General features: G+C 49.2%; 1 protein-coding gene across 4 annotated transcripts in view; it reads left to right on the forward strand.

Moving 5' to 3' along the window:
* Rbfox3 (RNA binding fox-1 homolog 3) overlaps nucleotides 1-13,830 on the forward strand; it is a 427,841-nt gene that overhangs the window by 157,986 nt on the left and 256,025 nt on the right. The window lies entirely within an intron of this gene.

A 13,830-nucleotide genomic window follows, 5' to 3' on the forward strand; every position in this document is an offset into this window, starting at 1 on the left:
TCATGTTGTCTCTCCGTGGCTGGCCCAAGACTCCAGGCCCATGAAGACAGGCAGACCATCGACCTGCCACATGGCAAGAGCAGAAGCCTGATCTCTCTCCCTCCATGCAGGAAAAACTCCTCCATGTGTAGCCCCTGCCTTCTAAGTCAGCATGACCTTGGCCTACAGAGCAGAACCTAGGAGACAAAGAGGAGCCCAGTGCTGTTCTGTTCCCTGGGCTGGTCTGCCTTGCCTGGGACTCACCAAACAGAGACACCCTTGGAATGCTAGAGAGAGACGAGACATGGTCGTGCCCAGTGAAAGCCTAAGAAGACCCTTGACACTGTGTTAGGACATCATCTGCCAGCACCTTCCCCGAGAGACCCACCCTCATGTCTCTTTCTGGGTCTCCCTGTGGGGAAGAGTTTTCATGGGTGTCCCTGGCTGGCTGAGTGCTACCCATATGTTCTGAGAGACTTGTAGACACCACACCTCCTTAACAACAGTCTTTAAAATGGACTCAGATAACCTTCTGCTTCCGTATGAAGGGGACCTTTCGGGAAGTGACTCACCAGCTAATTTCTGGGTTTTAAATATCAGATTTGCCTGAAAGGAGGCACACCTGCTAAGCATCTCGGATTTCCCCTGATCCTCTGAGAGGGAGGGACACGGGATGCCTGGCAGCCAGGGCTCACACTGAGCAGCTCTGAAAGCTCTCCAGCGGAATGTGTCTTTTCTCCACACAGAGAGGCAACGCTGAGCTCTGGCAGTTAAGGAGCCATTCCAAGACTACCCTGCTTCTGTATTTGTGAACCTCAGGGACTCCCACCCGTGGACTGCCTCTGGACTTCATAGATGCATGTGTACACACACATGCATACATGCATACATGCATGCTTGCACACACACCATTCATAGCTGCATACATGCAGGGGGTCGTCTGCTGTTACCTGCCCTGCAGTAACCACTTCTTGAAGTTTCTATTTGACGTACACCCACACAAAACATGCACATGTATGGGTCTTGTCAGCTCTCAGTCTGTTCTCTGCCTTCTTTAAACCTCTCTGATGGTGGTTATTTGTGGGAGGAGGGTTGTGGTGGTGGGGGCGATCAGGGCTCTATTTGCACTTTGTGGGGTGTATACACAGCCGCCATCACCATGGACGGTTCCAGGTATAGGCAGAATGACAGCTCAACGCAGGGACGAGCCTAAGGGGTTGGGGAAGGATGAGATAAGCGATTCTGAGGAAGAGCCACAGACATCAGCATATGGCGGGCACGCACATGCACGCACGCATGCACTTGCACGCACACATGCACATGCGTGGAGGGCAGCACACAGGCAGGGAGGCAGCGTGAGAGGAAACGAAACTGTGGGTAATTGCTTAGCTGCCATGAGGATGTTTCCCTGCTAATTTACGGCGTGAGGAGAACTTGGGATGAGATTCCTCCTCCGGTGCTTGGACATACGGTCCCAAGACACCAGCAGCCATAATTACCCACATTTAACAGAGAGCTTGTAAAATCTATTTGTCTAGAAGGAAGTGAGTATAATTGCTGTAAATTAAATAAAGATGCATCTGTGGTTGGGCCATGACCTGATCCAAGTTAGCAAGGGAAGGAGGGTGCAGGTCCCTTTGAACCTGCCCCACCGAAGCCCTGCCGAGGTCCCAGATTTGCTGCTGCCCGTATCCCAGTGAGTCAGCTGTACCTCCCTGCTTGCCCCACACAGCACTGCCCTCTTCTGTATCTAGGACAGGAATGCCTCCTTAAACAGCAGGTCTGAGCTGAGTGGTGTTTGCCTCTCAGACTTGGGAAACATTGTTTGCCATTGGCCCAGCCCTGTCCACCTCTTCCTGCCGTGGCCAGCTTGTCTCTGGGTTCCTCTTGTAGCTTACTCCTCCTGGTAGCCTGAGTTGGCTGATGCTGTGGACACACCAGAGTGCGAAGTGGACCCCTGGTGGCCTGATGTGTTAACATCTGAACACCTTCTGTGAGACAATCACCTAGGTGCCTTTCTTTGTCAAGTTGCTGATGGAGACTCTGATGGAGGAGATATGGGGGATGGGGGCCTTCCGGTAGTGCAGAAAGACCTTGGCCAGTGTCTGGCATAGCATGGCATGGTGGTGGTGGTGGTGGTGGTGGTGGTGGTGGTGTGTGTGTGTGTGTGTGTGTGTGTGTGTGTGTAGGAGGCAGGAGCTGGCAGCTGATATCCTCTGAATGAGGCCAGCAATGTCCCAGTCACTTTTATAAACATGTTTTGGGGGTTGAGAAGATGGCTCAGCTTGTACAGTGCTTGCACACACAAACACGAGGAGCTAAGTTTAATCACGAGTGCCCAAGTGAAGAGCCGAGTGTGACTGGTGCCTGTTTATAATCCTAGCACCTGGGAGGCAGAGACAGACTGCTCCCAGAGGCTCACTGGCCAGACAACATGCCCTAGTAGGCAAGCCCCAGATCCCAGTAAGAGACCCTGTCTCCAGAAACAAGGAGGTGGTCCTGAGAAGCAACACGTGAGATTGTCCTCTGGCCTCCACATGCATGCACACACAAATGTGGGGTTTTTTTTCATAACTGTGGTAAAACACATTTAATAATAAAGCTTAGTGTTATGTCTTCAGTTCAAGGTACCATATGTGCCCAGGGTTAGAGTGCCAACTGTCACCATCCAGTTCCAGAACAAATGATTCTCTGGCTTCCACCCCCATCCCTACCTTCCTCCTCCGCCTTCCTCCTCCTCCTTTCTGTTTCTGTGAGCTAGGAGCCCTGTAGAGAGATCCTTCAGGCATCTCTGGGAGTCATTCCACCCATCACATCTTTAAGACGTATGTATGCCGTCATAGTCAGAATGCCTCCCCTTTCTCTTCCCTTCTCTTGTGTGTGTGCTTATATGCATGTTCACATGTGTGTTGGGGCCTGATGTCATAACAGAACTACTTTGTACATGGGACTGTGGTACCCGGAGGCTCTTCTTCCCTTAGTGTTGTTTGTGGTGACATATGATGAACTGAGATGTTCCAGGCTCCAGGACTCACAGAACCTGTCAACAACAGGTGGGGTCAGCCTCAAGGCCACACAGGTCCCCTCCACTCAACAATGACCCAGATACCCCACAAGAATGCAAGAAGACCTTGGGCTGTTCAGACCCCAGCCTACAGTTTGTATATCTCTAGGCCCTGACAAGCATGTCTGTGCCAGGCTTTGGTTCTTTAGAACTATATCTGCGTATAAAACAATGGAGATCTTGCCCCAATTTGTTAGACTTCAGCTGGCCACCTTGGAGTCTGAAGCCTTTGCTGGAGCCTCAGGGACAATGATGCTCTGATGTCTGTTGTGGAGGCGGTAGAGAGGGTGGTTGGTCTGTCTCTGGGCAGCCGCTTGAACCCTGAAGACTCCGAATTCAGAGATGAAATTACACCCTGGAAGGGTAGGATGAGGTTGTCTCATGTGTGCAGGGGGAGTCACTGTTTCTGAGCTTGGTAGCCATTGTTCGTCTGCTGGGTCACAGGCCTGTGTGAAGGCAGCTGGCAGATCAGTGGTTGGAAACCCTCTGGGGACAAAGGGCTAGACCACAGTGACCTCTCCTATGGCCGTCACTCATGCCTTTGAGGAGCTGAGGGCCACTTTGGCCGTCTTCAGCCCACTGTCAGACTGTGGCTAAATGGCTCCTCCTAGCCACAGGCTAAAGCAGGTGCCTGAGCTGAAATCACAGGTGCTGATAATGAGTCCCCAGCCTGAGCATCATGTCACAAGACCCCACTCTGCGCAGACATGCTAGGGGATTTCCCTGGGGTGGGGCACTCTGCTCTGGGTTTGCATCTTTTCACATGATGTCACCCTGGAGGCCCTCTCCTGGCTTGCTCTGGCACTCCCCAGACTGTAACCTGAACTGGAGCAGCTGGCAGACAGACAGGCAGACAGCAGACCAACTGACACACAGGCATGAGGCCAAGAGAAAGAAGGCAGCAGGTGGGATGAGCACGGATGGATCTCCCTTCACCCTGTGCATAAACATGGCGCCTACCCGTGTGCCCGTGTAGGAATGGGGTCCATTCCCAGGGCCGTGCATTGGGGATTCTGTACGTTAATCCATCTTTGCAAGGAAAGGGGGGAATTATTCATAATTAAAAAGTAATAATAATGTGTTGTGAAGGAACTCGGCAGCACGTTACCCAGAAAGAAGGGGGGAGGGCAGGCAGTCTATTTTTAATGGTCTCCATGGCAACAGAGATTTTGTTTACACTGATTTTTTCCCCCTAGTTCTTCAGCAAGGCAATTGCTGATTTGCATTTTATTGGAAAATGTAGCCTGCAAGTCCCTGAGGTGGGCAAGGGACCCTAGCGTCTGGAGAGCCTCAGTCCCTACCCCAGGATGCTTCTGAAGCCTTCTGTGAGGCTTCAGGACCTGAGGGAACTGTAAAGCTGAGACCGATGCACCTGTGGGATGCTTCCTTCCTGCAGCCTGGACCGCCTCATTCTCCTTGTCCAGCCCTAGCCTGTGGTGGATGCTGCTTGCATCCTACAGCTAACACTGGTTCCTCAAGGTGTGGTTGCCTCTGACAACGAGCAGATGCTCACATACTCAAGTGGTGCCTTGTGAACCTTCTCCTCAAAGTAACTGGTCAATAAAAGGCTAGAGTCTGTGATTGGGGGGTGAGAGAGTAAGGTGGGACTGTAGGTTTGAGAGGAGGTGGCAGGGAGAGGTGGGGAGAAGATGGACGAAGAGGAGGAAGCCATGATGAGCCAGAACTACATGGCCAGGAGAAGCAGCAAGTAACATGGGGCTTTATAGCTGGGGAATAAGTTAGAATAGCCCAACATCTGCCCGATCTAGGCATACACCTTGTAAATAAAATATCTGGTTTGTGTGTCTTTTATATTGACTTATTAGGACTTCAATCTCACTGCCATGCCCCCCATGCCCATTGACCTGCTCTATAGAAACACATACCACCTGCATGGGTCAGTTCCCATTGTCTCTTCCTCCTGCTGTGCCAGGCAGGTGGGGGTGTCTGGGCACAGAGCCCAGGCCACAGGCAGAGGGGCAGATGGACACCAGCAGTCCACCCTGAGGAAGCCAATGTGAGTGGATGCTGGCCAGGTCCCGGAAGGATGGTGCAGACCAGACGGGCAGGTGTGCATGCTCCCTGCCCTCAGGCCTCCATGCCTAACAGGCTGCCTTCTGGTATCCATTCCTGCCCTCATCTAGGTGTGGACCCACCAAAGTGTCTCTCACTGTAACTGCATCTCAGCCATCACTGGGGTGCTTGTTCCCACTGGCCTTGGCTCTGAACTAACCACACTTGGAAGAAAGCCTGCTGGCCAGATGCCTCTACCTGACAGCAGGTGCATTGGGTAGCTTCCCACAGTTCTGAAGCAGCCATGCCTGCCACTCAGGCAACAGCCTGAATGTCCACACCTCCCCGTGTCCCTCTACACCCAGAGGCCTCCCTGTGTCCCATTATATCAAGACATATAAGAGGCAAGAATCTGGAAAGCCTCTGGCTACAGCACCCAGTAAGGGTGCCTGCAGCGTCTGCCATCTGCTCTGCATCCTTCCTTCAGGACGCTGTGAGGAGATGAACTTGTGCAGCCTTCGGAACCACACGCAGCTTCCCTCACAGACACAGGACTGCCCAGGAGGTCAGAGTGGCTTTCCTCAGTGGGGAGGCCACCATGTCAGTTAGGTTCTCTGTCTACGTCTTTCACATGGTGCCAGCGACACACTCGAGCCTCCCTTCATACCTTTCAAACATGCATAGCCTCTGGGAAAGGCTAGCTCTCCTTGTTTGTAGGAGAGACTGAGGGAGACACTGTACTCTTTGGTAGTTCTCAAATGCTCATGGGATCCTGATGTGTGTGCATACACAGAGGGGCTGATGGGGCCTCCTGTACTGTCACAGGGATCATATCACATATATGCACACACATGTAACATACACATACTTATCAACAAGTGTGCACACACATGAACATCACATGTGCACCTATAACACATTAAAAACACATCTACACATGTGAACTTGCATAGCCATATGTATAAATACATGTGGTACATATCTGAGTGTATATACACCACATGTTCATATATGCTTACATACCACATACATATATTCATGTGCACATACAAATATGTACCTATCACAGCCCCATGTACACACATATGTTCAAGCTGTATATATTTGCCACAGAAATTTATACACACATAACATATATACACATACACACAAACATGCAACATGTGCATATGCTCCACATGCATGTATATCTTCACTCATACATCCATGTAACATGCCCATACATGTTTATATTAGTGCTCACATGAATATCATGTATTCAGCCTGTCATAGATATCACACACACTCATACAAAGTATACACTCAGATATCTACCACATATATTTATACACATGTACTCATAGCTCCATGTGGCAGTTCATTCACACACGTAATCACACTAAAATTCATGTGTACATGTTCACATATATGTAAGCATTTGGACAAGCACCCAGATGCACACAAATTTATGCAAAATATATACAACACATGTTCGTATTAAACATGCTACCCACAAACATGCAGCAGTGCAGCACGCACCTTCATGCACATTACATGCTTATGCACACATAGTCACATATTTGCTTGCATTCAACCCATGCATACAGACCACACACAGCCATACAAAATAACCACATGTAACACACATATTCACATACACATGTCCCATACATCACAACCGTCACACATATATATTAATATAAATACATAAATACAAGGAAAATTATGATATTTCTATCAGCGTTGGGCTTACCTGTTTTTATAATTGTGCTTATTTTTATTGTTGTTGTTGTTGTTATTATTATACATACATACATACATGTTCTCATATGTCTAAGCATTTGGGCCAGGAATACACAACACATGTTCAAACAAAATATACATGCAACATGCCACATACATTCATAATGCATATATCCTTACAGCATGCACAGATACACATCAACATACATGTACATATATGTTCACTTCTGTATTCGTTACCTTCTATTGCTGTGATAAAGCAGTGTGACTTATAGAACCATTTATTTTGGCTCATGGTTCCAGAGGGATGGGAGTCCATCTTGGCAGCACCTGGCAACATGGTAGGAAGAGCTGGAAGCTGAGAGCTCACATCTCAACCATGAGCATGAAGTAGAGAGATTGAACTAGAAATATGTGTAAACAGTCAAGCCATGTACATGCACCACACGTGTCCATACAAATGCACATTTAACATACTGCATGCCTTCATATGCATATACATCTATGCAGCACATACCTTCACACACATGCACTTTAACATACACACACATGCATATTCAGAGATATGTAAACATTCAGCCTGCTTACCATAGACATTCATGAAAAAGATACATGCCACATGCCACACACATTCATAATCCATGCAATCATTTATATATACACACACATACATATAAACCTATACATCTCACTATACACAATTACATGCATGTACAGTCACCCATGTGCACACCACACATTCACACACATGGACACATACACGAAACACATGCATCTATATCACACATATCACATACACACGGATTTCCATATGTCACATTTCACTGGCCCCAGGGCTGGGCTTCCTCTTGGCTTGCATGTGGAAACCGTGTGACTGTTGGCTGCATGAATGAATGAAGGGATGAATGAACGAATGAATGAATGCGGCATGTCAGGCCCTGCAGGCAACCAGAGAGACACAGACAATGAGTGGGGGAGAGGGGCAGGTAGGGAAAAAGAGAAGAGCTACACTTCCTGTAGACATTACCAGGAGGCTGTCTAGTGGCATTAATAGTCAGCAGCTGTCCCATGATGCTGTGTGGCTCCATCAGCAGATTCCAGAGATGCTGGGGTGAGGGGGCCTCAGGAGCCAGACAACATCCTCACAGCAGGCCATATGCTGATGTCACCAGTGTGCATCCCTTATCTGATACCACGGCTCCTGGCACTTGGCCACCTTACTGGCATGTTAGAAACCCACTGCCAATTCTAAGGCTCATCACACCTGCTCTGAGTTTTCAGACACACCCATAACTAGTTGCCTAATCTACCTCTGACCTAGAATGTTCCATGTGGACAAAAGGAATGGTGCCAGTTTCCTTCTGTGTACTGCCAATGGGTCCTAGAAGGTCAAATCTACCAACAAGTAGCTGGTCGTCTATTTATTTATACACTAGACCCTTTTTTTAAAAAAAAAAAAGCAAAAGAAAATAACAAGTTGTGGTGGTAAAAAAAAAAATGGAGCCCTCTTACATAGCTGCTGGGGTTTAGGACTGTGAAAAGGGCTAATTTTGTGTTAGACAAACTTCACCTCAGTAAATAAAAGTAATGAAACCATTAATAACAGAAGAATTCATTACTGAGAGAGGCCACTAACTCAAGGAAAATTATGATATTTCTATTAGCTTTGGGCTTACCTGTTTTTATAATTGTGATATTATTATTATTATTATTATTATTATTATTATTATTATTATTATTATACATTTGGTATTGATTCAACCAAGCTCTGGGAATCTCGCTGGTACATACTTCTAACTAATAGACTATCATAGATGCCTTCTGTGATGTAGTGCCTCCTGGAGAGCCACATAAGATCCTATGATCTGGATATCTTTGAATCTGTGGGGGTCTCGGGTCCCTGGGTGGCCCTGGAGCTTGACCTGAGCCCAGGTTACCTCAACCACTTACTGCCTGCCCGGACTGAGAGGCTCTTAACATTTTCTGTGTAAAAAGCTTCCTGATGCTTTGACTTCACAGACCAGCCTCTCCAACTGCGCATCTCAGAACCACATGGGGCTCTGTGTCTGCATTGCTAGTGATGTCATCTATCCCCCTCTGTCAAGGTAGGTCTCCTATGGCCAGAGACTATGTAGTCACAGCTGTGTTGTAGGTCATGGCCAGGTGTGCCACTACTGTCCCAGCAGGCATTTCTGTGAATCCTAGCATGGGCTAGGGGGTGGTGCCCTGGGACCCTCATCTTATAGGTGAGGAAATGGGACTCAGACAGAAACAGCTGTTGCTGAGGTCTCCAAGGAGACAGGATGGAACGCATTACACTGACAGCATCCTCATTGTGACAAACCCAGGCAGTGCCTTGTCACCTGAGCCACCAGAGTCCAGGAGGAAAGGTGTGGCTTCGTCTTTGCATCCTGACCTCTAGCCCAGGCCTGGGTCATGTTACATAAACGAATGAACCCTGTCCCTTTCTTACCAGGGAAGCCTCTGAGTGCAGGGTCCTCTCACAAGCTCTGGGGAGGTTCTCCTCCCTCTCCCCCAAATTCTAGAATGGCATCAGCATCCAGTTTATGTTGAGTGACCTCTCCCTTTCCCTCTTCCCTTTCCCCTCTTTTCTTCTCTTTTCCTCCTCCCTCCTCCTGCCTCTGTAATTTTTAAGAAGTCCCCCACCCCCGTGTTCATTTTCCCCGAGAGATCCCCTTGCTACTCTCCTCCCCACAGTGAATACAAACCCCAGTGTGGGATTTTGACTGAGTTATCATGTCTCTTCCCGGATCCCCAATCAAATTGCTTGCTTCTGCAGAAGAAGGCAACACTGACTTTGGGAGCATGTGGCTGGCCCAGAGTTCATCACCTGGAAGCACATGCCCCAGTCATCCCTCCTGGTCCGTCAACGAAACCTTCATTTACCAATGGGACAAATCTTCAAGACTCTGTCCAATAGTGGGGTGACTGACTTGTTCACTCAGCATCTGTGTGGTTTGCAGCTGCTTTTACTAAAAACAAATAAATACACTCTACTCTGACTCAGGGAAGGGGAGTGGCCTGTGCCCCACCTCCTGGAAGTTCATAAAACCCACATCCCTCCTTACACCCAACACATAGAGCATGTAGTAGCTTATATCTCTTTGTATCCATCTATGCCCGGATATAGTAGTGATGGCTGCATGATGCCAGTCTTTCCCCCTTGAGGGCAAGCTCCTTAAGTGAATAGTGGGTTCCTGATGTGGTAAGTGGGACCTTAGTCACACTTCCATGAAGTTTGTCCAGTGACCATCAGAAGATAGAATGGAAGCTAGTAAGATAGCTCAGTGGGATAAAAGGTGCCACTGCCAAGCTTGATGTCTTGCATCGAATGCCTGGAACCTACACACACACACACACACACACACACACACACACACACCATACATTCTAGATAGATGATGGATAGATAGATAGATAGATAGATAGACAGACAGACAGGATGAGAGGAAGATGAGAGGCCTGTCCTCAGTGCTCCAGGAGGAGGGTGATGCCACTATAGACAGGTACGGGTGCTGTAGCAGACCTCAGAGGCTGACTCTCCTGGGCAGAATGGGAACACCCAGTCAGAGCTGCAGGTAGGACCTGGAGCTTTCGCTCCTGTGCTGACTCTGACTCCATTCCTGAGGTAGGCACAGCTGGGGAGAAGGCACGAGTCTGGGTTTCTTTCCCAGCTCTATCCATAAAGGAGTTAAAAAAAACATCGCTTCTAATGTGGATCCAACCCAAACGATGTTTGTGTGGATGGATAGGTACAAGCCCAGAGAGGAAAACCACCCAATGTCCAGCAGAGAAGTGAACCATGGAATTATCTCTTAAGGGGAGGTGCAAGACAATGACAAATGGGCAAAGAGTGTATGTGAGAGGGAGCTGAGACCTGACCCTCTGTGTACACACAACCAGATGTAGAGGGCATGATTCCACTTCTAGAGGGATGCAGAACAGGATACTCAGAAAGCAGGGGTCGGGTGTATAGAGACCAGGAAGTGAATGAAGGGGCTTCTGGATTGGAGTTAAGGTCTGCATCCAGTGGGGTGCAGGCTGCATGGGGGCATGGGCTTGTCAGTTTGAGTGTGTGTGTGTGTGTGGGGGAGTATGTAGACTTTTTACCTTAAAAGAAAAATAAAAGGTTTGAAAATAAATGCAGAGTTCTGGTTACTAAATAGCAGCCTGATGCACCCCAGAGAGTGTGGTGCCTGTAGCTGACTTTTGCATGTATCAAAGATAATAAACAAAGTTGATAAATGCTCTTGAGAGAAGATGAGCTGACTGTGACCAGGCAAGCAGAGAAAGGGTATCCCACTGGGACTGCTGGGGATACGGCATCCACCCTGGTGACTTCTCTGTGTCTCAGGAAACATTTGCCACAAAGCACTGGTGAGAAACCAGTCACAAAAAAACCTCAGTGGGCTCTTTCCAGAAACATGCAGTGGGCAAGCAGGCTGGTGTGGACTGGCTACTTTGTGCCCTGCTCTGTCAGTTGGGGAAAACCTCAGTTTCCACCAGCAGGGCATCCTAGAGTCCAGGCTAGGTTTCAGGACCAGAGGAGAAGCCAGGCGGTGCAACATAGACACACCACTGGGGCATCCTCGAGTTTGCTAAAGGAGGGAGGCAGCCTTCCCAGCTGAGAGCGTCCTGGGAAGGTCTGCCAAGCTGTAAGCCAACCATCAATTCTAGGCAGCAATTGGGCCTGCAAACCCAGAGCAGAGGGCCTACTCTCAGAGATGGGGAATGAGATCTTGCTTCCTGATGGGTAATAGACAGACTGCCTGTGCCAAGCTCCAGGGAGGAATGTGGTCAGGCTCCGAGGGGAGAGGGCCCAGCTGCAATCACTCTCAGCAAGTAATGAGCACCCTCTGTGATGCAGGAGGACCAGAGGACATCCTGGTGGTGGATAGTTCTTTAGACTACAGAGCAAATGAGAGACCTTTAGGACCACAGCCAGGTCAGCAGGTCCACCTTATCCTCTCTCTGCTGTGCATGGCCAGTGAGAACAGCTCTTACTGAGAATGTGGCAGGGTCAAACATCCTGGAGCAATGTTACGATTTTGACTTTCACACGCCAACCATCGCAGGGCCAGGTGTCTGCTGACCTGTGGTTAACTCTAAACATGTGCTCCACGGCCAGACCGCATAGCCTGGTGGAGCCAACACCTGCCATCTGATTGCCCTGATTCACGCTTCTGGTATTTAGTTGATGATGCACCAGATGAAGCCTAACCCATTAAGCAGCTCCCGGGCCTCCTAGTGCTGTTTCTGTTCATTGGAACCCTCACCGCCATGTGGCTCCTCCTTTCTCCACCTCCCCGGCCACGCCCATCACAGAAGCCCTCCCACTTCTTTCTCAGTGCGCTCCTCGTTAATCCCTGTCAGCTGCAAGCAAACAAACTCCCCGCTCCATTTATTTCACGAGCCTCCCGATTTAATTAGGTTTTCCAGTTTTTCGCCTGTCCTGGGCCAATCAGTCCTTAAAACAGTGGAGGATTCATTTCCAGCTGCTGTCAGAAGGCGGCTCTCCTCAGTTAGAAAAATAATTAACCCATCATCACACATCGGGGGTAATGAATCTGTGTTTTCCGTTTGCTAGCAGGTCATTTGTATCCCTCCATACTGGCAAAGGAGGTGCGAACCAACTTCCAGCAGACGCCCTTCCCGAACACCTTCATCCTTCTCTGGGGCGCCCCTCCCCCTCTTGGCTGGGGTGGGGTCGGGGCAGCAGGCACTGAGGACCTGAAGTCTCACTTTGGTTCCTGGTGCCCAGCCACAGAGGTCATTTGCTTCTGCTCCCCAAACTGCTTTCTGGAGTCCATAGTAAGTGTGACACATAGGGGAGCTGTTGTAGGGTCCTGTGGCCCTTCCACCCGTGACCTCAGCTCCAGGCTTACAGCAGTAGCTTCCCTCAGCTTCTCTCACAGCCTGGAACCAGAAAGCCAGGAAGGAGATATCCGATATCCGCAGCCCCTCCCCCGCCGGAGAACCCTCTAGCTCCTTTTGGTTCTGTGGCTCCCAGCCTTCCTTGGTGTTCTTTGACTCGTGGACACATCGCTCCAGCGTCTGTCTGGGGTATCCCACAGCCTTGCCTCAGCTTCATGGCAACAGCGCTTCTGCTTCCCACACCTGCTTCCACCTCTTACCACCTCTGCTTCCCTCCCGCACTTCCGGTTATGGCGGGTCTGAAACTATGAAGCGGAAAATTTCAGAAATAAACCATCCATAATTTCCAAGTAATTCTTATTATGATGTGCCATTAGAATCGCTCCCTTTTATTAGCTACTTATTGTTGGTTACTATCTCTTACTGAGATTAATTTGTAGATCAAACGTCATCACAGGCGTGAACAGGAGAACCTTGCGACTATGTAGCAAGTTCAGTGTTACACTGTATCTCAGTCATCCACCATGGGTCCTGGATATGACCCCATCTGATGGGCACTGTGGGTCATGTCCCCATGGATAAGGCAATGACCACACATCTGTGAAGTCTTTCTAGATAAGGTCTGGCCATCAGGGGAACACATTAGAACCCATCATAGGCAGTTTGCCCTTTGGGCTGTGTGCCCCTCATCCAGGCACCTTTAGGTCCCCCTTCTCCCACAGCCTGCCCGGAGTTCCAGAGTGTAGTGGGAGGGGTCCATAATGGAGAGGTCAGCAGACTGTGTCTGTGTCTGCTGTATGAAGCCATAGCACCCAGGCCTGGCTTCATCTGTAATGCTGTCTGCCATGGGTCAGCTGTTGGGGTGTGCTGGGGGTGGTCTAGGATCCTGTGGGGGCTCTTGGAGTAATGCACAGACCATCTTGGAGCGGGCTCAGCATGGTATTGTGATGGGGGAGCTAGAATAAATAGTCTGTTGGGGTGCCCCCCTTTAAAGGACACAAGGGAATTGTGATCTCACCTCCCATTCAAACACGGAGTCTCAGCTGGGACTCACCAGAATGTGAAATCAGGTGTTTGCATTTGAGGATCTTCTCAAGGTCGTATTATTGATTCACTGACTGGCTGACTGGTTGGTCGATGGATCGATTGGTCGATCG

This window comes from Arvicanthis niloticus, chromosome 6, assembly GCF_011762505.2.
Source record: "Arvicanthis niloticus isolate mArvNil1 chromosome 6, mArvNil1.pat.X, whole genome shotgun sequence".
NCBI classification, from domain to species: domain Eukaryota; kingdom Metazoa; phylum Chordata; class Mammalia; order Rodentia; family Muridae; genus Arvicanthis; species Arvicanthis niloticus.